The 26,969-nt window shown below is 34.9% G+C and overlaps 1 long non-coding RNA gene across 2 annotated transcripts in view; it reads left to right on the top strand.

Moving 5' to 3' along the window:
• LOC309652655 overlaps positions 1 to 26,969 on the top strand; it is a 316,601-nt gene that overhangs the window by 58,395 nt on the left and 231,237 nt on the right. The window contains exon 2 of one of the 2 annotated variants that reach the window (XR_014258856.1): positions 26,851 to 26,969. This is a non-coding gene — a long non-coding RNA (uncharacterized lncRNA). The other variant, XR_014258857.1, reaches the window with a different exon arrangement.

Raw genomic sequence — 26,969 nt, 5'->3', positions numbered from 1 at the left:
AATTCATGACACAATAGAAAAGATATGACTATAAAGGCTATAATCTTAATTGAAAATTTAACATATGTAGACAATAAAAGGGTTAATTCCATTGCAATCAAATGATCATTTTCTGGTGCAGATAGAGTGATGGAAGTTTAGTGAATTTATCGTTAGATACTATGTGTCTGAAAATGGCAGAGAAATGAACTTAAACTTGTTTAAAAATAAGAATTTTTATTGGCCCATGTAACTGGAAGTATAGAAGTTGGGTCAATTTACTACAGAAAGCAGCAGAGCTCTAGATCTGTTTCTGTGTGTGTTCATGTTTGCGTGCATGCGTGCGCGTGTGTGTGTGTGTGTGTGTGTGTGTGTGTGTGTGTTTTAGCTTTGCCTTATAGTATATGTGAGCTTTGTGCTTGCTTAGCTTCCCTCATGATGGTAGGATGGCTGCCAGCAGCCCCTGGGGTAATATAGTTTCATGTTCATACCCACCAGATTAGAGAGAGAGACAGACAAACAGAGAGAGACAGAGATAGACAGAGAGTGGCTCTCCGTGGCTCTCTCTTAAGAGTGAGTAGTTTTTTTTCCAGGAATGCCCTAGCAAGGTTTTTCTCATGTCAGTGACCCATACTAGCTTAAGTCAGCCCACATCTGAATTTGTTCAGTCATCAGCCCTCTCCTATGTAGCCGATGTCCCCCTGGGTAAGCTAATTCCAGCCCTATTTCCTGAGGTGGGTTTATATTTGTCTGAGCCAATTGGGCAACATCCATTCCTTTGCTAGTAAGTAGGTTCTGAAATCCAGGCTTAAGACAATTAGCATGTAACATCATCCTAGAAACCAGGGACACAGTTCATCATTACAAAAGAAAGGACATATGTTCCATGCTTTGCAGGAAGTAAAAAATGCCTGGAAGTGAATGCCTGGAAGAGAATGAGAAGGCCCATTACCTGGTTCGCTGTCAGAAGCCATTCTGTAATCCAGAGGCAAGCTAGCCAGTGAGCAAAGCTGATCCCGTCAGGAGTGCATTGCTAGTATACTTGCTGGGAAATTATGTCAGAGCCATTCACTGATCCAGATTTTCTGGGGCCTAAACATTAAGCAATTTATGTGGGGGAGAGGTGATCTCATCAAGAAAATTAATACAAAAACTGTATACAGAAGTAGCCGAAGGGCTTTAAAAGGGGCCCATGCAAGTGACAGCCTCTAAAGTTTAAGCTTGATTAACTTCTCAGTGAATCCACCTCTCAGGGTAACACTGTTGAAGGTCTTACTTTCCACCTCTCGAACTCTGGACTTCAGGTAGTGGAGTAAATAAATTCCATATTGTTGCTAACAGATGAAATCACCCCAACTGATGCAAAGATATGCATGAGAATAGAGTGTTCAGAAGTGACTCTTACACACATTGTTTCCTAGTGTTACAGAAAAGTGGTATATTATACCTATTATTCTTAATTTTCTAAGAAATACATAAATATAAATTTCAGTACCTTGGTTCCAGCATTTTTAGTCAATGGTTGTTCAGCAGTTAGTTGTGATTTTGGTGTTTCCGTAAGAAGTGGTGAACTCACATCCTTCTACTCCACCATCTTGCCTCCTCTCAAATTTCAGTATCTTGGAAGTAATTGCCTTTTAGCAGTAATACTTACAGTATTTAAAAAATAGTTTAATTGAGTACCAATTAACTAATTTATCAATTTACTTCTTGGACAAGTAAAAGCTGGTCTACTTGAAGTCTTAGAATTCCTATCATATCTCCCTTTGTTGTCCTAGGGAAATTCTGTGCTACCCTAAATATTCTTTGAGCACAAATTGCAAATGACCAACCTTGCCGGTGCTTGCATTGTACAGATAAGGAGCCCGAAGTCTTGAGATGTGAGTAGATATGTCTCATAACTCTTCACCAACAGATGTATGAGGAAACCAAACTTTATGACTCTCCAATTATCCTTTCACTATTCAGCATTGCCTCTTTGATGTAGTTATTTTCCTATCAATTTTTTTTCACACAAAGAAACCAGATGATTTCTTTCACACAGAACCATTTGGAAGTGAGTGATCTAGAGCTATCTGGGAGGTTCTGTCATCCTTGGTATGTTGCGTCCAAGTACACTCTGGTCATTGCCATCTTCCTGACAATGGGAATAGGGAAAATAAGTCCAGAAGCAGCTTCACTTTTATTTACTTTCTCCATTGTTTATTCTTTTAATGGCTAACAATTCCATGCAATAATTCCTTACAGCATCTTTTTGTCTGTGCTTTTTATTGTGGTAAGAATATTTAACATGAGATCTACCCTCTTAAATTTTTAAGTGTTCAATACAGTATTGTTAATTGTAGGCACTACGTTGTATAACAGATCTCTAGAACTTACTCATCTTGTATAACTGACACTTCATACCTGTTGAAGAACAACTCCCCATTTGCCCCTCCCCTCAGCCCCTGGCAAGCACCATTCTACTCTCTGCTTCTACGAGTTTGACTTTTAAAGATATCCCATGTGAGTGGAATCATGCAGTATTTGTCCTTCTGTGACAGGCTTATTTCACTTAACACAGTGTCCTCCTGGTTCATATGTTTTCCCATATGGCAGGATTTCCTTCTTTTTTTAAGGCTGAATAATGTTATATATCTCTCTGTACATCACATTTTCTTCATTTATCCATTGATGAACACTTAGCTTGTTTCCATTTATTGGTTATTGTGAATAATGCTGCAATGAACATGGGAGTGCAGATTTCTCTTTGAGATCCTGATTTCAATTCTTTTGGATATATACCCAGAAATAGGATCTCTGGATCATATGGTATTTCTATTTTGAAATTCTTTTAATTCACGAAAGCCATTCGTTGAGTTTACTAATGTAATTAATCTAACACAAATGGTGTTAAAAATGATTCTCTTTTGCGTTTCGTTTGAATCAGAATCCAAATAAAGTGCACACACTGTGATTAGTTAGTCTTTCTAGGTTCTCCCCACTTCTCTTTTTTTTTTCCCTTGTATTTTATTTTTTAAAAGAGAATTTGGAATTGCTTTTTTTTCTTTCAGTTTTACTGAGATATAATTGACATACAGCACTGTATAAGTCTAAGGTATATAGCATAATGACTTACATACATTGTAAAATGATTATCTTTTCAAAATTTTTTAAATGAACCTCCATACTGTTTTCCATAGAGGCTATACCATTTTACATTCCCACAATAGTGTACAAAGTTTCCAATTTCTCCACATCCTTGCCAACACTTATTTTTTGCTTTTGTTTTTGTTAAAAGCTTTACTAACAGGTGTGAAGTGATATCTCATTGTGTTTTTTTTTTTTTTAATTTATTTGGCTGCGTTGCGTCTTAGTTGCGTTGTGGCACGCAGGATCTTCGTTGCCTCGTGGTGATCTTCCTTGCGGCATGCGGGATCTTTTTTAGTTGCAGCATGTGGGATCTTTAGTTGCGGCATGCAAACTCTTAGTTGCAACATGTGGGGTCTAGTTTCCTGACCAGGGACTGAACCGGGGCCCCCTGCATTGGGAATGTGGAGTCTTAGCCACTGGACAACCAGGGAAATCCCTCATTGTGGTTTTGATTTGTATTTCTTTTCCTAAATGAATGGTTATTTCCATTACTTAAAAAATCTTTTTTTTCCCATTTATAAAAAGCACAACTTAAAGAAAAGTCTTGAGTTTACATGTACTAGAATAGTATTCATTACTCTTTGTAAAATAATAATAACAAAAACAAAATTATGAAATTCATTAGAACTAAATATATAATAGTTTTCCCTAGGGTAGAAGGATGATAATGTGGGCTCTCTTTGTATCTATAATCTAGCTTCAACATAGGTGATATTAAATCTGAACAACAGCAAATAACACTTTTTAAAGGTTATGTCAATCATATCCATGAACTAAAATGAAATATACAACTGAGAACTTTCAGAGTTAGCTTGTTCATTATGTTTCATCTTTATTTTTATGATGTGGAGTTGGAGCTTTTATTTCTGAATTAATTCCTAAATTTGCTTCCTGGGTTGATATCCGGCACTCAGTGGATAAAGAAGAGGCGTGATGGGATGGTCTGTAAGAATGCTGAAAATATAGCTTTTTATAGATGAGTAATTTGAGGCAAAGAGAAGCAAAATGACTTACTTGCCTGTGATAAAACAATGACTCAGGTTCCTAGCAGGAATAGAACATGAGCTCTGTACTTAAGGCTGCTCAATTTTACTCCAAGAAATTATTCTTTTCCCTGTGGTTTCTTTAGTAATGTGCAATATACATTGACACTTGAGTGAGAGAATTTATTTTTTGATTTTGTTCCTCTTCTGTATGTATTTCACTGCCTAATTATCATGTAAAGATTGTTCTTCAAGATTCTACCCACCTTCATTTCTGTCTTAAGAGCTGCTAATTTCCTAAGTTTGCTTTGACATGTGAGAAGTTTTCGCTGCATTTTTGCTTCTGTAATCACTTTTCTTTGTCAATCTTATGATCCTATATATAAACCAACATAAATATGGTCCATAACTGCAGACTGAAAGCTTTACATCCCTTCCCCGTTTTGTCATTCATTGCTGTTTTTAAAAATAATTTAGTAGGGGGACTTCCCTGGTGGTCTAGTGGCTAAGACTCTGTGTTCCCAATGCAGGGGGCCCGGGTTCGATCCCTGGTCAGGGAACTAGATCCTGCATGCCGCAACTAAAGATCCCACATGCCACAACTAAGACCCGGCACAGCCTAAATAAATAAATAAATATTAAAAAAATAATTTGGTAAAGTTCTATTTACATTTGTGGGGTTATCGATCTTGTTTTCTGATTCCTTTTCCTTTCAGTTACACAATGACAATTATAGGTTAAGGGACACAAAGTGGTGTTTAACAGTTCCATCCTTGTCATTTTCAAAGTATTTTAAAACTTTCATTTTGGGGGCATGAATATACATTTTCATGATTCCCTGGAAACTATAGGGTTACATTAAGAGAAATGCAAAGCAGGGAACACAATCTCTAAAATTATCATTATCAGAATAACTGTTTCTAAAAACCTGTTTTAAAAAAATTCTCCAAAATTAGACTTTTTATTTTGTGGGTGAAAGGGAAAATACATACTTTGCATCAAAAACCTACAAAATCCCAAGTTTAGGAAATGACAGTGCTGTCGCTTAATAATGCCTATTTCACAATGTCCATGTGATGGTCAAATGATGTAAAATTTAAAAGGATCCAGTATAGAGCATGCGACACATGGTAGCTACCCAGTAAATAATCGTTGTTTTCCCCCTTTCCTTTTTCTGCCCTTGTTCAGGAAGGTTGTAGAGAAATTTACTTTTTCTGGTTATAAAAGCAATTTATGTTCATAAACTTTGGAATACAGAAAAGCTTAAGAAAATATTAAAATTCATACACTCATCCCAACTGGAGACAAAAACTTGTAATAACTTTGTATCCTCTCCATCTTTTATGCATACACAAGTATTTCTGAATTTTCATAATATTAAGACCGCTTTTTTTTCAGTTCTAATTTGCACAATATAAGTTTTTAAAGGATCAAGATTTAGGTTGATACTGAATTTCACAAGAAAAATGCTAGGTGAAAGGAGACAATGTAAAGTTCAAGAAAAAAACTGGACCTAGAATTTTACCTCCACTGAAATATATAAATATGAAAGTATAAAAAAATTTCTTGGGATTAAAATGTTCATAACACTTATTACTCAAACACACTCTATTTCTTTTTTTTTGCTGGAGGTTTGCTTACTGTTTTTATGTAACTTTATAACCTAAGCAGCAGTATTTTATTCCTGTTTTTTAAAAATTTTATTCTATTTTTTATACAGCAGGTTCTTATTAGTTATCTATTTATACATATTGGTGTATATATGTCCATCCCAATCTCCCAGTTCATCCCAGCACCACCACCCCCCTCCACTTTCCCCCCTTGGTGTCTGTACATTTGTTCTCTACATCTGTGTCTCTATTTCTGCCTTGCAAACTGGTTCATCTGTACCATTTTTCTAGATTCCATGTATATGCGTTAATCTATGATATTTGCTTTTCTCTTTCTGACTTACTTCACTCTGTATGACAGTCTCTAGGTCCATTCACGTCTCTACAAATGACCCAATTTTGTTCCTTTTTATGGCTGAGTAATATTCCATTGTATATATGTACCACATCTTCTTTATCCATTCATCTGTCGGTGGGCATTTAGGTTGCTTCCATGACCTGGCTATTGTAAATAGTGCTGCAATGAACATTGGGGCAGACACACTATTTCAAAGCACTCCTGGAGGAAGCATTTCAGTGAAAAAAGAAATGACCAATAAGATTGGAAGTGAATATCTTATTATGGTTTACTGTTGTCTGCAAATAATGATTTTAAAACTGTATTTCTCAAACATCTGGAAACAAAACTCAACCCCAGCAGTTCTCAAATATATTGGCCACAGGATCTATCCACATTCTTACAAATTGTTAAGAATGCCCAAAGAACTTTTGTTTATCTTGATTATATCTATCAATATTTACCATGTTAAAAACTGAAACAGAAAATTTTAAACTTTGTTAAAAATAACACTAATGAGCCCATTGCAAGTTAACATAAATGACATATCTTTTATGAAAAAAATTCTAAAACAAAAACAATTTGGGACTGGCTTTGTTCTATGTTTTTGCAACTCTTCAGTGTCTAGAGTAATAGGAAACAGCTAGATTCTCACCTGTAGTTCTGCGCTCAATATGTTGTGATACAATATGTCACGCAGCCTCTGCAAAATCTACCACAAAATCTACTGTATACTCATGAAAGAAGCGGAGTGAAAAAGGCATATGAATACTTTGTGCTATTGTAAAAATAATTTTAACATTGCAGATGTTTTTGAAAGCAACTTGGGAACCCCCAAAAGACTGTAGACCACACTTTGAAAACTGCTGTCCTGAATGATGCTAATGTTGTGAGTAAGGGTGCCAAGGCAGGAGAAAAGAGCAGAGGGAGGAGAGAGTGTGCTTAGCTACTTGTTTTGTCTATAGGAGGGAAGCCCTAGATATTGAGAAACTTTAGAGATGTATTGGTAAAAACAAGCATAAATATTAAATTTAATAATGTAGTGTAATTATCTGATGAACAAAAATATAATATTCCAACTTCAATCCAGAAAATAATTTGGTGTGTCCAATGAAAGATAAAAAAGAAGGCTGTTCTATGTTTAAAAAATGACTTTTAAATTAAAAATATAAAATAAGATGCAGAAATGAATCCTAATGTAATAACAGATTACAGCATATATAAATATGTTAAATTCATGTGCAGATATAGAGACTATCCAAGTCTAGCTAATTATTAAAATAAAATGGGAGAAAAAATATATACCAGATATACATGAAGAAAGGCAAGCTGGAGAGGCAATTTTAACGTCAAAAGAGATTTTTAAGTTGAACACACTACATGTTTGTAAAAAAAATAAAAATAAAAAGTAAAAAAAAGACATAACTGAAAAAGATATAACAGTCTTGAACATCTTTACATGGACAATAGTGTCAAAATATGTAGAACTTCAACTGACAGAACTAAACAAAGAAATGCAGAAATCAACTATTGTGATTATAGATTTTATTACACAGTGATAGATTAAGTAAGCAATAAAGGATAATTGAATAATATGATTATTAAGCCTGGACTAAAATATATATACATGGAGAGAGTTTTACTCTCAACAAACACAGAATACATGTTCTTTTTAAGCACACATGGAACATTTACAAAATTCAACTATGTTCTAGGCTTCAAAAGAAGCCTCAGTTAATCTCTAGGACTCAATATATTCAGAGATAATATTCTCTGACTGTAATACAATGAACTTTTAAAAGTGTGACAAAATTATAGTTTAAAACAGCCTATAAATTTGTAATTTTTTAAGAAAAGCTACTATATAACTCCTTTAGTAAAGAAGAAATTTGGTAAACTATAAAATACTTATAGCTGAATGACAGTAGTGACAATGAAAGCACATGGAGAAAGTGTGTGGAATGCAATAGTGCAGAGAAATTTTATATATTTAAAGGTATTTATCAGAAAACACAAGGATTTTAATGAATGATCTAAGTTTTCAACTCAAGAGTCTAAAAAAGGAATTTAAAAAATTATAAGAAAGAAATAATAAAAATAAAGGCAGAAGTGAATGAATTTCAGAAATAAAAACCAGTGAAAATGATAATAAAACCCAAAAAGCTGGCTCTCTGGAATGACTAATAAGATAGATGTCTTAAATGAGATTAATAAAAATAAACAAATATGTAAATAAGCAAATATAAAATAAATTGGAAAAGAACTGCAGTGATAAAAGACAATAAAATCATTTTAAAATGTTATAAACAACCATAAGCAAATATATTTGAAAATCTAATGAAATGTAGAAAATGTGCATGGACCAAAAGTTCATGGTGAAATGAAAATATTTATCTATTTTCCCCCTTATATTCACTCATAACCCCTCTTCCCCAAAGGCTCAGATCCAGATGACTTTACTCATGAGTTCTACCAAACTTTCAAGAAATATATAATCTTATTTCACAAAATACAAAGAAAGAGAAAACACTGCCCAATTCACAAAAAAAGCATGGTACTAAAATTAAAATTATTGACTGATTTCAGTTAGAGACACATTTTGAAAAATCCTAAACAAAACATTGACATCTGAATCTAACAGTGGTTTTTAAAAAGTCTCATAATTCAGTAGAGATTGTATCTGCAATAAAATGTGGTTCGATATCAGAAAAACTCTCATACATATTAAACACCTTTTGAACTAAAGAAAAAAGTCATGCAATTTCAATATATGCAGGCAAAGCATTTGCTAAATCCAATACATTTTTATAAAAAAAAATAAAATGAGAAATCGCAGGGTATTTCTTAATTAGATAATAGCTAATGAATAGTAACCCAAAGAAATCAACGGCCAATATTACACTTCATTTACAAAGGTAAGATGCACCCCACTCCATGGTGATCATTAAGATAAGCGTACCACATAAAGTTTTAGAGTTAACCTGGAGCCTCTGGCAAACTGAATAAGGCAAAAATTATATAAAGATTTGAAAGAGATAAAGTTGTCACTTTTCTCAAATAATATGGATAAAGCAGTCCTGTAAAACAATATCCAACTAGAAAATATAATCAAAATATAATCAAAGCCAGGATACATGAGCAGCAAGATCCAAAGTGTAACTAGCAATTAATTTAACCAAGAATTCGCAGGACATTTATAGAGAAAATTTTAGACCTCTCTTAAATAGAGTATAAAAGCAGGCATGAATAAATGGAAAGATATACTAGGTTAATGAATGATAAAATAGCATTGTAAAAGCTAGATTAATATTTTTTAAATTAACATTTTATGGCATGCCATTCAAAATCCAAGTAGAGAATTTTGGAGAATGTGACAGATTGATTCTGTTCTTTTGTGGAAGTGTAATGAAAAATCAAAGCGATTTTGAGAAAAGAATGGTAAAGAGATGAGATTTACCTTTCCAGAAGTTAAATCATATTACACAGCTGTATTAAACAGTCACAAAGAATTACTGGATTACTGGAACAAACTGCACTTGGTCATAATATATTATTCTTCTTACACACTCATTTATTTGACATATTACTATTTTCTTCAGAATTTTAGCGTTTGTATTCTATATTTTTGGCACCATCTTTAAAAGATTTTGCTATCAAAGTTATACAGTTCTAATAAATTGAATTTGAGATTTTTTTCCCTAAAAATTGGAAAATTTAAAAAAATACTGAAGTGAGCTTTCCTTCAGAAGTTTAGAACCCAGTTGTAAAATTAACTTGTCTTGATGTCCTTTTTAATGGTAGATTTTAAATTATATTTTTATTAATGTTGACAGTAATAAGTCTAAGTATTTGACTTTATATTTTGTTAGCTTTATATAGGAATTATATAGGAATTATATCATGTAACTCCTCTAGATTCTCAAATTTGGTGCCATACGTGTTATAAAATTATCATTATTTTAATCACTCATCTATGTTTGTTATGTCACCACTCTTATTCTTAAATTTACATTTTCTATGTTTTCCTTATTCAGACTTGTAAGACAAAGAAAATCTTTGTAAAGATTTTGCTTTTTTGAATTCTTTTATCCTTAACTTTTTTTTAAACATCTTTATTGGAGTATAATTGCTTTACAATGTTGTGTTAGTTTCTGCTGTATAACAAAGTGAATCAGCACATATATACAATGGAATATTACTCAGCCATAAAAAGAAATGAAACTGAGTTATTTGTAATGAGGTGGATGGGCCTAGAGTCTGTCATACAAAGTAAAGTAAGTCAGAAAGAGAAATACAAATTTATCCTTAATTTTTATTTATTTATTTATTTTTAATAAATTTAAGCTCTTAACTATATTTTATCTATATTAATTTCCTTTTTCTAGTTCCTTGTGTTTCCTTTCTGTTGGTTTTTTTTTTAATTTAACATCTTTATTGGAGTATAATTGCTTTACATTGTGTTAGTTTCTGCTGTATAACAAAGTGATTCAGCTATACGTATACATATATCTCCATATCCCCTCCCTCTTGCGTCTCCCTCCCACCCTACATATCCCACCCCTCTAGGTGGTCACTAGACACCGAGCTGATCTCCCTGTGCTATGCAGCTGCTTCCCACTAGCTATCTATTTTACATTTGGTAGTGTATATATGTCAATGCTACTATCTCACTTCGCCCCAGCTTACCTTTTGCCCTCCCCGTGTCCTCAAGTCCATTCTCTACGTCTGAGTCTTTATTCCTGTACTGCCCCTATGTTCATTAGAACCATTTTTTTTTTTTAGATTCCATATATATGTATGGAATTTGTTTTTCTTCCTTTCTGTTTTTTAATTTCTTTCTGTGAGTATTAATAGTCCTTTAGACATTATTGTTCAGTAATAATGGAATATTATTGAAATTTAATAATAATGAAAGCATTTAAGGATATTAAGGATATATATTATGTATACATATATTTACATATATATACATATACACATAGAGAAAGAGAGTACAATTTTAGATGACTCCCATTTATTTTTATATGGAGTGTTTTTCTTTTCTTTGCCTTTTAGATAGCTTTTTAATTTCTGTTTTTGCTTTCCATTTTTTCTTAAATTCCAAGTATTTATTTTGGTCACCTTCTGATTTATTTCTAATTTTACTGGATCATCAACAGTGAATATTTATACTATGAGGCTTTCAATGTTAAGTGTCATAGATTTTGATAGGATGTATTCATTTATTCATTAAACAAATGCTATGAAGAAATGAGCCTTAAGGGAAGACTCAGTTGTGGTAAGATTGGGGAGGGGAGACCCAGGTGGATGCAGAGCACATTTCATTTAGAGGGATTAATATGAACAAAGGTGAAAAGTATGAAGGAACACCTTAAGTTCAGGACCCAGAGGTAGAGAGGAATTTTTGGAGCACAAAGTGAGTGAGGAGAAGAGTTAGGCAAGACGAGACTACCTGGAAAATGATGACCTTTTGAAACTAACTTCCCAAAATTTTTCATTCTCTTAGAGCCAAAAGCACATTGTGAGCAGGATCTGGAAGACATGCTAAGGTACTTGGAGCAGAGGGCCCAAAGACCTCTCCTTCTCCAGCATAGGGGGTTGCTTTCCTTTCCTAGGGCTGCCTTAACAAAGAACCACACACTGGGTGGCTTAGAACAGCATTAATTTATTTTCTCACAGTTCTAGAGGCCAGAAGTCTGAAATCAAGATGTTGACAGGGCCATGCGGCCTCTGAAACCTGTAGGGGAGAATCCTTCCTCGCCTCTCCCTACCTCCTGGGGGTTGCTGGCAGTCCTTGGCATTCCTTGGCTTGTACCTGCATAACTCCAGTCTCTGCCTGTGCTGTCACATGGGATTTTCCCTATTGGTCTCTTGTCTTCACATGACGTTTTCTTATAAGGACACCAGTTATATTGGATTAGGGACCTACTCTACTCTAGTATCATCTTAGCTAATTATATCTTCAATGACCCTATTTCCAAATAAAGTCACATTCTCAGGTATTGGGAGTGATGACTTCAACATCTCTTTTTGTGAAAGACATGATTCAACCCATAACAAAGGCACAGTTTGATTTTTTAGCCACTGCAAGCAAATACACTGATTTTCTTCCAGATATTATTGTGTCTATGGGCCATTAACTCAATTTTGACAAATATCTGTTAACACCTAGCCCATTATGTATCTACAAGCAGATCAACCCAGCCTTTAGTTTTGCCATGTTCCTCTAGAAATCCTCTTCTTGGCTCCTAAGAAAAAAATGCTGTGCTATTGTGTGTTAGATATGCACCACCCTCATGCTTGGATTTTGAGAACAGAACTTGAGGGTTGGGAAAAAAAAAAGTATTAGTTGTTAAACTCAGCATCCTATCTGGTGCTTGATTGTCCACCACAGCAGTTGTTTTCTGAACTTTTTGATTGTACAGATTTTTGTTCTTAATATCAAAGTTGTTCATGGCTTCCCAACTGATATAGTGGTGATTTTAGGATTCAGTTATTGAGGAAATAACTCAAGGCCATCGAAGAGTCCATAGTCTAAATGTTGGGAAACACTATTTTAGCATAACCTCCAAAATTATCTGAATAGTTTTGTCCCTCTCAAAATTCTTCTCCTTGGTAGGAGATGCATACCCAAGTATTCAAAAGTAGGGTGGCTGAAATTCAGTGTCACCAAGATTCCTACTTTTTCTGGACTTTTCCAAAAACAGCTCTTTCTGGACTCTTCCAGCTATTTAGTTTCTTTTCATTCCCTCCTCCCACTCAAGCTTTTTCTCCTGTATTGTTTGTTTCCTCCTTCCTACACTTATACTTGTTCCTACTACGTATCTGGTAACTGACTTTTCTAATTAGGTCAAAGAAGTGACTCTTGTAAAAACCTCTCTAATAGATATTAGCATGGCCTGGAATGTTCCATTCTGTTTTCTTTCCTGGATCAGAACTTAGTATCTAAACCAAGAACAAGTGGACCTTCCTATATGCTGTCCATACAATGCATGGAAACTTCGCTATTCTAGTATCACACCTTTTGGATTGGTTCCCTGGATTTTCAAATTAACTAATTTGAGAAATGTACCTTTGTTAAAGTAGTAAATCATCTTCTTGATTCCAAAGGGCGATATGTGGATATAACCAAGTTCTTCTGTAGATGGTTCTCAATTAAATGATCAGTAATTCATGCTTCAGACGAGGTAAAATCGGTGATATCTTTGGAGGCAGAATGTATCTTTTGGCATCTTTCCATTAAGTCTGCTCACATGTAAAGCCTGCTACGGATTGACTTCTGCTATTTTAATATTGACATTCAAGTATACATTTACTAAATAATCTACTATGGACCAAGTGGAGGGAGGTGGGCAAGGAACTTGTTAGTTAACTTATTACAGTTGACCCTTGAACAACATGGGGGTTTGGGGTGTAGAACTTTATAGTTGGCTCTCCATATCCACAGGTCCACATTTGCAGATTCAACCATACGTATTTAGTGAAAAAAATCCGTGTATAAGTAGACCCCTACAATTCAAACCTGTGTTGTTCAAGTATCAACTGTATTTAGAATCAGGTGAATGATATATTCCCTTCCAAATATTTTATATATAATTGTAAGATTTTTAATTATTATTTTCAAAAGCTATTTTTCTTCTCAAAACACTGTTTAAAAAGGTAACCCACTCATAAAGTTATTCTAATGTATGAGTTCTTCCAAAATAACGTGTAATTGTTATTGTTGGACAATTAATATCCCAAACTGCGTGAACTAGTCTCTTCCTAATTGTCATCAATCTATTGCAGTAAAGTCTGGTGTCTTAAAAGCTTTTAAAAACAACTTTAAGAGAATCATTTCATATGTGTACAAAATGGGTAATTCATCTTTCACGGATCATTAGAAATAGAGAACTAATGGTAAGGTAAGGCTGTATAGTTTTTAGTGAGATGACAAGTCCTTGAAATGAAATTAAATCTGCAATATGATTCAAACTCTTTTTGCACTTTCCTCTTGGCAGAAATGACGTAGCACTGGGAATCCAAGAAAATAATATGGGAACACAAAACCTATGCATCAACCTACCTTTACTTAGGATTTTCTTAGGCAGCTATTGTGATTCAAATAAATGAGTAATTGAGACTACTTCTCTATTCAACCTTATTTCACAAAGAGTGAACTGAGGAGAGCAGAGATTCATTAGTCTCAATGCTGAGGTGTGGTGACAATTTATAAGCCTAGGTTCGAAATAATAGCACCCCAACAAAGAAATTTTTATTCTTTCATTTCACTTTTTCAAGTTCAATAAAAATATGGAATGATGTTTTGGAATGAACCTATGGGGTTTTTACAAGGTAATAAAAGGGACATTTGTTTTTGAAATTCCCATATGATTTTTCAGAATCCACTCAAATTAAGCAGTGAGAATATGATGAAGAATAGGGTGTCTCTTGAAAACTCATTTGTGAAATGTGCTCCCCCTTCAGCGTGACTGATTCTCTATTCATTTGAGAGGCTTTGAACTTGGCTTATACTGTTCATCTCCTTTTCTAAGCAGATAAAATATGGTTTCTGTGGGTGAAGTAGTAGTAAGCAAGATAAAGTTACATTATTTTTAAAAAATGACTTATAAAGAAATTTAAAGATTATATTTGTCTTGATATTGTAAAGAAGAAAAGCTATAGGTCATTCTCTTCCAATGAAATTACTGTGGATTGGATGAACATATTTGTATCCAAAATGAATTGATTTCACAACTTTTAGATGAAAATATTACTTTACAATACTTACCTTTGCCTGCCAAAAATTGAATTTATTTCAATATGGTGCCTTTTAAATAACGTACAATTAGTTTTACCATGATTGTGGAAAATGTATAACAAGTTCTTGAAAAACTGATTTTTTTCCCTATGGAGGTAATATGTCATATTCCACTTCTGAGTTATCTAAAGTCTTCTCCTAGAAACAGGTACACAGTCGGGTTTATACTCAACAAACTAGCTCTTGATCTTTAGAATGTCTGTATTCACTGATATTTACTGATTTTATTCCTTCATGTTCCTCTCTTAAAAAGAACATGAATTAAAAATATGCTCTATTTATACCAATCACCATGCATTTAATAAATGTTTACTGAGTGCGTACTCTGTGCTAGGTTCTTTCCTATGTTCTATCTAGTCAGTGTTGGTTCTTTTCTGTGTTCTATGTAATCAGATAAGAGTCCTGCCTTCATGCAACTTAAGCTCTAGCAGGGCCTGGGTTTTAGTGGTAGGTGTGGTTTGGGAGGATAGAAAAGAAAAATTAATAAACATAAAATTACTTAAAGTATTAATTAAGAAAAAGGAGATGAAAAGTTTTCTGAAGTCAAAAAACAGGGGGATAGACTAGATACCTATAGACTAGGTATCCTACCTTAGATAAGATAGTCAGAGAATTATAATAGTTAACATCTACTGAATATTTATTATGAACCAAGTACTTCTCTGTTGACCTTCACATGGATGAGGCTACTTTACAAGCTTATGATATAGGTACTGTTATCATCTTAATTTTAAATATGCAGATACTGAGACACATTGGTTACCTCACTTTTTGAAGATCACACTATTAAGACATTATGAAGATGGGATTTTAGCCTACGTAGTTTGACACAGAAACAGTGTTATTAATCATTATGCTATTTTTGAGGAAATGACATGCTGCCTCACTGTAGACAGATGAGGTACAAAGTATAGGAAGGGGCAAATTAGAGACAGAGGGAACACCAAGTGCACAGACCTTAAGGCAAGAAAAATCATGAAATGTTTGCAGAACAGAAGGTAGTAGGGTTGGATTGTAGTGAGTAACTAAAAATGGCATGTAAAAATTGCTTTGAGAATCACCTTGGTGTAGATCATATAGGGCCTTGTAAACCATAGTAAAAGGTTTGAATTTTATTGTCAGTGCAATGCAAAGCAATTAGAGGACATTAAAACAAAGGAGATACATGATTTGATTGACATTAATAAAGTCTACTTACTGTATGGAGGATGGAGAAGAGTGGGATATGGGAGCAAGGACAGTTGAAAGGCTATGGTGGTAATCAAGGAATGAAGTCAAGGCACCCTGAACTAGGGAAGTGGTAGTGGAAATGGAAAGAAAAGAATACATTCAAGATATCTTTTGGATAGGAGGTCAGTGATAATTGATCTATTGGCTGTGTAGGACTGAAGATAAGTAAGACATCAAATTCCATTTTGAATATGTTCCTTTTGAGATGCTTGATGTCTAAGTGGAGATATCAAATAGGTACATTGAGTCTAAAGCTCAGGGAAAAGGTCTGAGCTGGTGGTATCTATTTGGAATCATCAACATATAATTGGTGCTTAAAGCTATGGGCCTCAATATTTTCTAGGGCAGAGTTCCTCAATCCCGGTTGTACTTTTGACTCATCTAGGAAGATTTTTAAAAATAAAGATTCCATGCTTTGTTTCAAGCCAATTAAATTAGAATCTTTGAGGAGATAGTCCGTGTACCATATTTTTAAAAATCTCTCTATGTTATTTGAAAGAGCAGCCAGGCTTGAGAACAACTGTTCTAGGACTGTGCTCTGGACCACTCCATTATGTGGAGGTGGAGAAGGGGTGAGAACAGAAAAGGGGTGAGAAGCAAACAATCAATAATATAAGGCTAAGAGTTTGGATTCCAGAGAAGAAAGTGTTTTAAGAAGGATAGACCTACTTCAAAAAGGTCAGCAGAGTTAAGAGATACGGAGAGGTTGAGTAAGATGAGAACATTTGGATAAGGCAATATGGAAGCTGTTAGAAGCCTTGACAAATGTAGTTTTGATGAGCTGGTGGGATGGGTGGTGAGAAAGTGGAGGCATCCAAAATCACAGTGTATTTGAAAAGTTTTTTTTTGTTTTTTTAAAAAATTAATTAATTAATTAATTAATTAATTTTTGGCTGTGTTGAGTCTTCGTTTCTGTGTGAGGGCTTTCTCTAGTTGTGGCAAGCGGGGGCCACTCTTCATCGCGGTGCGCGGGCCTCTCACTATCGCGGCCTCTCTTGTTGCGGAGCACAGGTTCCAGACGCGCAGGCTCAGTAGTTGTGGCTCACGGGCCCAGTTGCTCCGCGGCATGTGGGATCTTCCCAGACCAGGGCTCGAACCCGTGTCCGCTGCATTGGCAGGCAGATTCTCAACCACTGCGCCACCAGGGAAGCCCGAAAAGTTTTTACATGAAGAAAAGCAGAGGAAACGGGTGTTGGTTGAAGGAGGATATAAGAGAGGGAATTCTTTCGTTTTATAAGTAGGGAGATGTGAAGGTGTTTTACATGTTGATGTGATTGACCTTGGAGGAATTGACCTTGAGAAGGCAGAAGGGATGCCACTCAGTGCTCAAGTGGAAGTGATGGCTTTGGATGGGAGCAGAGGTACTGTTGCCTTATAAAAAGAGTGAAGACACTGAGATGTTGATCAATTTGGAGGATGAAAAAGATAACTGATTGCTTCTCGTTTACTCATGAACTAGGAGGCAACCTCAGCAGCTGAGAATGTGGTGGGCGGTGAGAGTGGGAGATTTGAAGAGAAAGAGGAAGCTGTAAACTGGCCATTTTGGAAAGTGGAAAATAAACTCCCTAGGAAAATATATTAGGCTTCAGTATATTAGGCTTTCTTGGATTGTTGTTATAAATTTAAAGTGGGAATGGTCAGCAAAGTTGTGTGGATTTTATTTTTCCCAGAAATTTTAAGTTGCTTGGCTGAAAATAGTTGAAGGTTTGAGATCAATCTGCCAAGTGAGAGTAATTAAAAGAGTGAGAGAGTCCAAGGGAGTTGGTAGCATTTTTTAAGGAAGTGATTGTAACAATGAACCATAGGAACCTTGCTGGGCAAGGAGAAATGTTTGGAATGGACTTTCCTTTCCTTTTATTCTTTTTGAAGTAGTAATTTTATTTTGTCCTGGTCACAGTACAGAGAACGTCATATTAAGATTTAGAACAAAATACTCTCTCATGTCTTGGGATGGGTTTGAGGAGGCAGAAGCCAGCACTAGGTTGTGTCCATGATTCATAGGAATAGGAGATAGATTATCCCCTCTGGGAAGAGCTGATGATTCAAGCTCTAAGGAAGTCTAGGGAAGAATATACCTGGAGGTGGCTGACCCAGTAGTGAATTCCAGAAGTGCCCCAGTATGTCATGATTACATGATATGTCATTGTTTTCATTTTTCTGAGCTCTCTTTCTGCTGTAGGGGAGAAAAAATGTATTTCTCCTCTATTCATCTGAGGATCATTGGCTGGAGCCCTGAAAATTGGACTGAAAAAAGATAGTCTATTAAAAAATTAGACTGAAAAAATAGAAGAAAAACAAACAGAAGTTTTTTAATGCATGCATTACACGTACACATGACAATACTCAGTGATGAGTAACTCAAAGGGATGGTTAAAACTTGAGCTTCTTTAGCATCTTATGAAAGAAAAATAATTTTGTAGAGAAGTGACAAGACAAAAGAAGAGGACTTTGAGCTTCTAAGGGTGGCAAATTGTTGGAAGGTAAATATATGGGAAAACTAATGGTAGATAAGGGCTAGTTTTAGCAAAGTTTGTTATGTATATTCCTCTGGTGCTATCTCTGGGCTGACAAAGGTCTAGAGTTGTCTCTGGTCATTAACTTCTGTACTTCCTGGTAGAGAAGGGAGGAAGGACATCTTTACAAATTTATTTCCTGCTTTTAGGCAAATAGGAGGAGGGCAGAGAGCTTTTCTTATATCTGCTTTTTCTCAACTGTCTTTGTCTCAAAATAATCAATATGCTAAAGTGGCACACTTTGGGGAGGCATATTCTGCTACCATTCATTGCCGAGTTTCTATAAAATGTAGTCCTTGCCAATGATAAATTCAAGAGATATATTGACGCTTACCGATAAGAAAGAAAAAAGGGCCCCAAATGACCTAAGATATACTGAGATATGAACTTCTACGGCACTGGAGTAAGTTTTGAGCTTATTGATTATTGAAATTCTGTCATTTCTGCAGAGAAACCAAACTAATTTTTACTTTAAAATTTGATAAGTATCACTTTTATTCTAACATATATCATGGTCTTAGATATTTTCATCTTTGAAATCATTACAGTGCTTCCTTTTATGTGTTGTGCTGTAAATACTTTATCAGTATTTTACATAACTTTATCACTTGGCTGAGGAAATGGCAAGGTCTCACCATTAAACCTCCAATACTGCTGTTTCTTCCCCAACCAATGAGATGTTGAGCTCATTTCTCTCCTGTGTGTCTAGGAGCTTTTCTCTTCAGAATGAATGAAAGTATGATAACTGAATAAATGGATGAATATGAAAAACCAGTCCTATCAGGGTTTATGGCCCTATAAGAGTTTCACTGCACAGTGAACAAGTAAGAATTATAAGCCAAAACACTGGTAGTCTATAATAATGATGTCTGGATTGGGTTTCATAGCAGCAGTATAGAACTTGAACAAGTGAGAATTGATTTTTTTCAGGCACAAATGATAACCATGAAGCAATTATACCGCAAAAGGCATGAATTAATAGTAGCAACTATATTTAGCCCGTTAAAATGCATCTCCCATTCTTCTCATTTGATCCTTGCAATAATTGTGGGATTAAGTTGAGCATGTATCATTATCTTTAGTGAGACTGAGGCCCAAAGATAGGTAGATTGGGCAGAATCTAACCAGCCAGAGTATACGAAATAAAAGGAAGAGAAGTCAAGTAACAATGGTGGAGATTCGCCTGAGCACGACACTGATATTTCTGAGGCTGATCTGTTCCAGCTGCAATTTAGAGTATGTAATTTATATTATCTGGGATTCAATGTATAGTGTTATAAACAACACCAGACCAGGGTTCAGTAAGGCCCAGTTAGCAGAAACTGTCAGCTGACATTTCAGGAATGTAACTGTGAATGAGAAAAAGACCTTTGCCTATGTCATCTACATGGTGAAAAGTTACAGGAGCAGCCTGGACGAAAAATTGGAGGGCAGCAAGCAGTTTAAGTGAGGGCAAAGCACATTTTAAGGGACTGAAGAATAATGCTTAATTCACAGGTGACATCTGTTACAGTTAAGCCCATAAAGACTGTTAAAAAATTTCCCAGTTGGTTGGAGAACTAAGACTTCAACCCAATGATTTGTTTAACAATCTGTATACCTTCGTCTATGCTACTGACATTGCTGAGCTTTCCCTGAGCCCGCTGCTCCTGGAAAACAGTGACGAGTAATTCCTCTCTTTTGTGTTCTGGGAAAGAGCGTACTACACAGAACCACCCTTCTCCAAAAGACTTAGGGAAGACTCCCAGATGCCCCCCTTGTTTACCTATGGCAAGACCACCTACAGACCCTCCAATTTCCCGTTCTTTATCTCATAAGTGATTAGCTGAACTGCTTGTCCCCACTGACGAATGGACAAATGCTTACTAACTTGACATGATCAAAGTTTAGTTAGGCTTCTCTCCTTCTCCCAGGCCCCTGAACTTTAGCCCACCTTTGAGCTTAAGCAAGCATTGAATGCATAACCCACTCTGCTTAATGGTGCCTCCCAGGGAAGCAGCTGACCTCAAGAAAAACATTTCCTGCTTAACTGCCCCATCATTCCACCTGCTTATCCCATGTTTCCACACCCAGTTCTTTCTAGACTTTTTTCTTCCTCCCTGTAAAAGAAAAGCCATGTGCCTGACATTTGAGATATTTACAGATCATTTGGTCAGTATTTTCCCTATTGCAATAGGTCCCTTCCTCTTACGGCAAGTCTTTTTTTTTGTTTGTTTTTCAAATAAAGTCTCTCCTTACCTAAGTCCACATTTGTTTTTTATCTGGCACTGCACTGGCTCTCTGTTTTTAAGTCAATGACTTCTTATAAATAACAACATTTATGATCACACCCCTCCTTCCCCTACATCCACATTTTGTACCACTCCTGGAAGAGAGGAATATAGCAAAAGAAAGAATCAGGGTAGACATGAAGAAGGATACTCTATGCATCAGCAGAGGACAGGACCCAGATGTATCAAATAAAATTTTTTCTCTCAGAAAACCTAGTACACATTTTAATACTATGTTAGGGCCAAGTTCATATATCAATATTGGGCACTATGGAGTTCTCTTGGCTCTATTTCTCTCAGACACTGACATCTTAGGTTAGCCTTTAATTTGCTTTTAGCCTAAATGTTAACCTACCCTAATATTACTTAAGTAAACTTGAATCCCTTGATGCAAGTTTATTGTTTTTTAAATGTGCTCTGTTTTTCTCTTAATGTGACATCTAGAAAACTCAAGATTTGACATTATTTGGTTAAATGAAATACTATTTGGGAGACCTGACAATGAATTGAGAATTAAGTTCCATCCTGAAGAAATAGCACTCCTTAGCATTTTTCTATACAAGCAATATGACGCATGCAGAGCTGGCTTGTAAGAACATAGAACAACTTGTGATAAGATCTGAGTCATGAGAAAATATTATTCAAGCTCTCGGGAGTTTAAAACCTTGTTAATAATTCTTTTAAGTTCTGAAAATTGTGTTAATAGATTTAAATTTTAATACGACTTCATATTTCTGTCCAGATCTAGCCTTGGATGCAGTCATTTGGCCAAAGTTCTGTGAAATAACTTGTATCAAAAACTCCCAGGATTTTATAAAATATTTTTCCAGGCCACTGCATAAAGTGGAGAACTGTCATTGTAATGAATATATTTAAAAGGAATTTTTCTCAAATATTGAAAAGTAGGAGTAATCATTTTCCTTTGCAACTTTTAAAGTTATAATTTATTCATAAAAGTCACTATTTTTAAAAAAGTTACTATTTTGTTGATGCATTACATGATGCTATGTAATATCATATATATCAAAAAAATATTTTCCTTAAAATTTCGGATTGGTGGCAGTATTTTTTCAATTGTGATAAAATACACATGACAAATTTTACCATCTAAACCATGTTTAAGTGTACAGTTCAGTAGTGTTAAGTATATTCACTTTGTCATGCAACCAATCTCAAGAACCTTTTCATCTTGCTAAACTGAAACTCTATCGTTAAACAACTCCTCATTTCCCCCTCTCTCCTAGACCCTGACAACCACCATGCTACTTTCTGTGTCTGTGCGTTTGGCCACAGGCCTGTCTCAGAGATATTGTGGGTCTGGTTCCAGACCACTGCACTAAAGTGAATATTGCAATAAAGCAAGTCACACAAATTTTTGGTTTCCCCGTGCCTATAAAAGTTATGTTTACACTATACCGTAGTCTGTGTCCAATAGCATTACATCTAAAACAATGTACATACCTTAATTAAAAATACTTTATTGCTAAAAATGCAAACCATCATCTGACGACGCAGGGTTGGCACAGACCTTCAATTTGTAAAAAATTGCAATATTTTTGAAGCACAGTAAAATGAGGTATGCCTGTAATCTAGATAACTCATGTAAGTGGAATCATGCTATATTTGTCTTTTTGTGACTGACTTATTTCACTTAGCATAATGTCCTCAAGGTTCATCCATGTTGTAGCAAGTTTCAGAATTTCCTTTCATTTTAAAACTGAATAACATTCCATTGTGTGTATATAGCGTGTTTTGTTTATCCGTTCATCTCTTAATGGACATTTGGGTTGCTTCCACCTCTTGGCTATTGTGAATAATGCTGCTATATAGATGGTAGTATTTTCAACCAGTGGTGGTACATCCCCCAAGGGCAACTGGAAATGTGTGGGAGGTTTTTGGATGTCACAATGACTTGGGTGCTACTAGCGTTTTGTACCCAACTGGCAAGGATGCTAAATATCATGCAATATTCAGAACACAGATGATTCAAATTAAAGAACTGTCCTGCTCAAAATGCCAGTAGCAGCCCCATTGAGAAATTCTAAATAAGTCACGTGATTGTTAACATATTGGCTCAATTCTTCCCCAGAATACAGTGAATTTTAAATCCAGTATGCAGCTGGCCTTCACTTAATGTGCGTGATAATGCCCTTACTTATATACTTGGATCTAAGCCTCTACTCCTTGTGGAGGAAAACTCTACAGCACAGAGCTTTAGGGCCAGGCTTGAGTGCATCTGTGTCTATATGATTTCTGTTATAATGGTAACATATAATGTGTGAGGAAAGGGTAAGCCATTAGAACACATCTTGACTGGGTAAAAAAAAACTTCTCTTCTATCCCTACACATAAGCACTGAAGCATCAGAAATGCATGGGATCTGAAATAACATAAAAACATTAAAGGAAACCATGGTACCTGGATATGGGAATGGGAAACAGCGTATCTGTGCTGTTTGTATGCCACCCTAGTTTGATGTACTATTGAAAAATAATCATTTATCAGCAGAAATTTTTTTTCAAATAAGAGCTTGTGTGGCTTTTATGATAGTGATATCCTTAGCTGTGTTTATAATTAAATTTCATATGCGTACACTCATAAACAAAATAGTTTAGTTTTACCTGTTTTTAGAACTATAAAAATGAAATCATGTTGAATGTATTCTTTTATGTCATGCTTCTTTTGCTCAATATTATTTTCATCATATTAATCCTTTTTTTAAAGATTTGTTAAGGAATTTTCATAATCTCTGGAAACAGCTCTCCTTTGTATGATAGGTTTAATATGTAACATAGGGGATTAGAGCCCTGTATTGAATATACAATTCTTGCTTTTCACTCTAACTCCAGTAAGTGGAGCATGATATATAAATCCAGTAAGAAAATTATCAACAGCAAATAGGATCAGGAAGTTACTGTAGAAAAAAAATTATGTTTCCATGCAAAACCATACATACCTCTAGGTTACTGGAGTCTAGCCTTGTTCCTTACCTTTGAACCATTTTACAACCTTTTAGGCTGTAGATAACTGATATATGTGTAAATTTTATCCTCTCTGATAGAGATTTAAGTAACATCCCCATCCCCACCACACATATACCTCAGCTCTGGAAAAACTAGCTTTGCCTCCACTTGCAATTCAATTCCTCTACACCGTGTAAATTTGTGCTTTTTGACTTTTCTTTTGAGCTAGTTATACCATTTGCCTGATTCCCTCATCTGAGTCAGAAAACCTTTTCCACGTGGTCATTTTTGTATCCATATGAGAGTCGTGATTTTACCTTTATCTGAACATTATCTTTTAACATTATCAAACAAACAAAAAGCATTAACTTTAACATTATGAATAGGGGATAATTTTATAAAGCACTCTCACCTTAAAGCACTCTCACCTTTGACAAGACTTCAGGAAGTCCTCATCCTTGTCTAAGGACTACCACTTTAGGGAAAATCATACATTCCTAAGGAGCACAGACTTAGCAACTGTTCAAATCTTGTGCTTTGTAGAGCTGTGTCTTCCATTCAGTTAGAGTGAATGAATCACTGTTAACAACCACATTCTTGAATTGTTGAATGCTAACATACTTTTCTCACCAAAGCTACAATTTAACAAATTAGTGTAGATAAAATACTGCCCTATAACTTCCTGGTAAGATCCTCTTTCCTCATCATAAGCCATAATCGGCTCACAATATTATTGGCTAAGTTTAGTGGCATATTAGGAAACGTATTCCATGACACATTTTAATAATCTTCATGTACAGACTTATGATATCTAACAGGGGAAAAAAACCCACACATAACTTCAAAATTTCAATGTGACAGAAAAGAGATTGGAATTCTTAGTCCATTGATCTTAGAAAGACTCAGCATGTTGTCCTGAAGTCACTTCAGTGAAGGAAGTCTTTACAAAGTTGTTAATTAATCTAGAGCTGGCACCCTTTGGGAAGAATGCCAGAAAATTGGAACAAAAAAGAGGTGCAGCTTACCTCACAGTAGGAAAGAAGGGACCTTTTAATTGGATTAAATCACATCACCACAAAATTTATGGATCCTGGCCACTGTGCCAAAGAGGTGAGAAAATTTTAAATTAACTTATTAGGCTAGTTGGGAGGGGTAATACTCACCATTCACTCAGAAATTTCAAAGGCAAAGTTTACTAATGCAAAGGCATAAATAAAAGTAATGAAAAAGAAAAGTTCTGAGAGTTTTGTGACATACCCCAAGCTGTCCATTATGTCCTGAAAGCACACATTTAGGTTGGCTAGAATCTCTAAGAACATTCCCAGAGAAAAGTTTCTCTTATAAGTAAGAAAATAAAATACCAGTCTATTGTATATTTTCTTCCTAAAAGACAAATTTTAATATGGGTACAAAATATGTATTGTACATATGCATTAAAAAAAGAATATCCACACGAGTCTTATATTTAATTCATCATTTAAAATATTGCAAAGATTTTTCACAGAAAATACTATGGAGTTTTATTATAAATCTTTATAATCATCTGAAACTTATAAAATATGTTTATATTTAAGATAATATAATATTGTAAATTCCTAATTCATCTATCCAGAGAACATCTTGGGAAACTTTAAAAATAATAAATTGTTATTAAACCGATTTTTCTGCAATCAAACGAATCACAGATTGAATTAATTAATTCATGTAGAGTCAGTTGGAAGACTCATAACTGAATAAAGTGGATTTTCATAAAGCTAATTACTGTTTGAAGGGTTGGAAAATAATTTAAGAGTTTTGGTTATGTGTATCCTTATTTCTTCAAGGACTGATAATTTATGTTTTGGATTTCCTTGACCTTCTACTTTCTTACTTTTCATCATCTTTCCTTATTCTCCCACATAAAGAAAATTTGTCAAATAAACTATTTTTAAGATAAAATTAATTCAACTAATTTTAATGATATACGTATAGGTAGAAAAAATGCTCTCCAGTGTTTTTCTTTTCCTGGACTTAATGATGTCCTGAAATTAGGAACCAGAATAAGTTGCAAATTTTGAAAAGACTGAGATCTCCTCTTAGGGCAGAATTTCATCTTAGGTGATCTGTAAAGTCCATGGAGTGGGCAAAAATGTTCTCTTCTTGGGTAGCAGGCAAATTATAAAATATTAGCTGAAAAAGATACTTGCTGGTAGTTTAGCACAATATTAGTATTGTTTGAGGAGGAAGAAACTATATATACATCTCTGACCTGCCAACTTATGTTTTAAGTTTCCATAGAATGATTTCCTACTATGGAACAATAACCTTGGTTTTTCTTTGCCATAAAACCAAACTAGGAGTTTTCTAGCATTATATCTATGTATATGAATTAAAGTATGGTTTCTATTAACAAGAAAATAACCAACCAGCCAATTTATGGAATTGAAAATCTGAAAATTGGTCAAAGTTGATCACAAGTTGTAATTAAAGAAATAAGAAGAAACTGAAGAGGTTAGCACATAGGTTAGCTAATAGTATGTATTAAACTTATACCATGTACATGACATGATATTAAGGGATTTGTAGTTTTACACTAGGTAGCACTTCCCAGTCTGATAGGGTAACATATGAACATTCAATGATAGTTACAAATCAAATTATCAGTCAAAGTAATCTGTATTTATATGATTTAATTTGTATAAGCTGCAGAGATTTAATGTGACAATGCTGAACTTAACCCTGTGTTCCCCCAGGGATGGTTGAGAAATCTCCCCACCACTTTGTTTTCAGATAAACCCTTAAAGGACCACATTGCACTTGAATATCTGAGGTAAGATTTACTCCCACTCTTCCTCAATGACTCATATGAGACCCATCTCCATCCTTCTTGATGGCTCTCATAAGACCTACTGATGACTTCCTTGTTTACCTGCTTCCATAAACCCCAGGTTTCCTTCTTCCTCTTTGAGATGTGCCTCATGAATGAAAGTGTTACCTATTACAATAGCCTGAATAAAATAATCTTAACTGTCCAATTCATTTTGTCTTTCAAAGTTTGGTACCAAGACTCAGATGGAATTGGACCCTGCCTTCAGATCCTCATTTACTCCACCCAAATATAAAGGCTTCTTAGAGCCCTTTGTAATCTGCTCCTGACTGGCTGAGACACAAGG

Source organism: Balaenoptera physalus (assembly GCF_965194825.1).
Source record: "Balaenoptera physalus genome assembly, chromosome: X".
NCBI classification, from domain to species: domain Eukaryota; kingdom Metazoa; phylum Chordata; class Mammalia; order Artiodactyla; family Balaenopteridae; genus Balaenoptera; species Balaenoptera physalus.
This window is presented reverse-complemented; position numbering and strand designations above follow the sequence as displayed.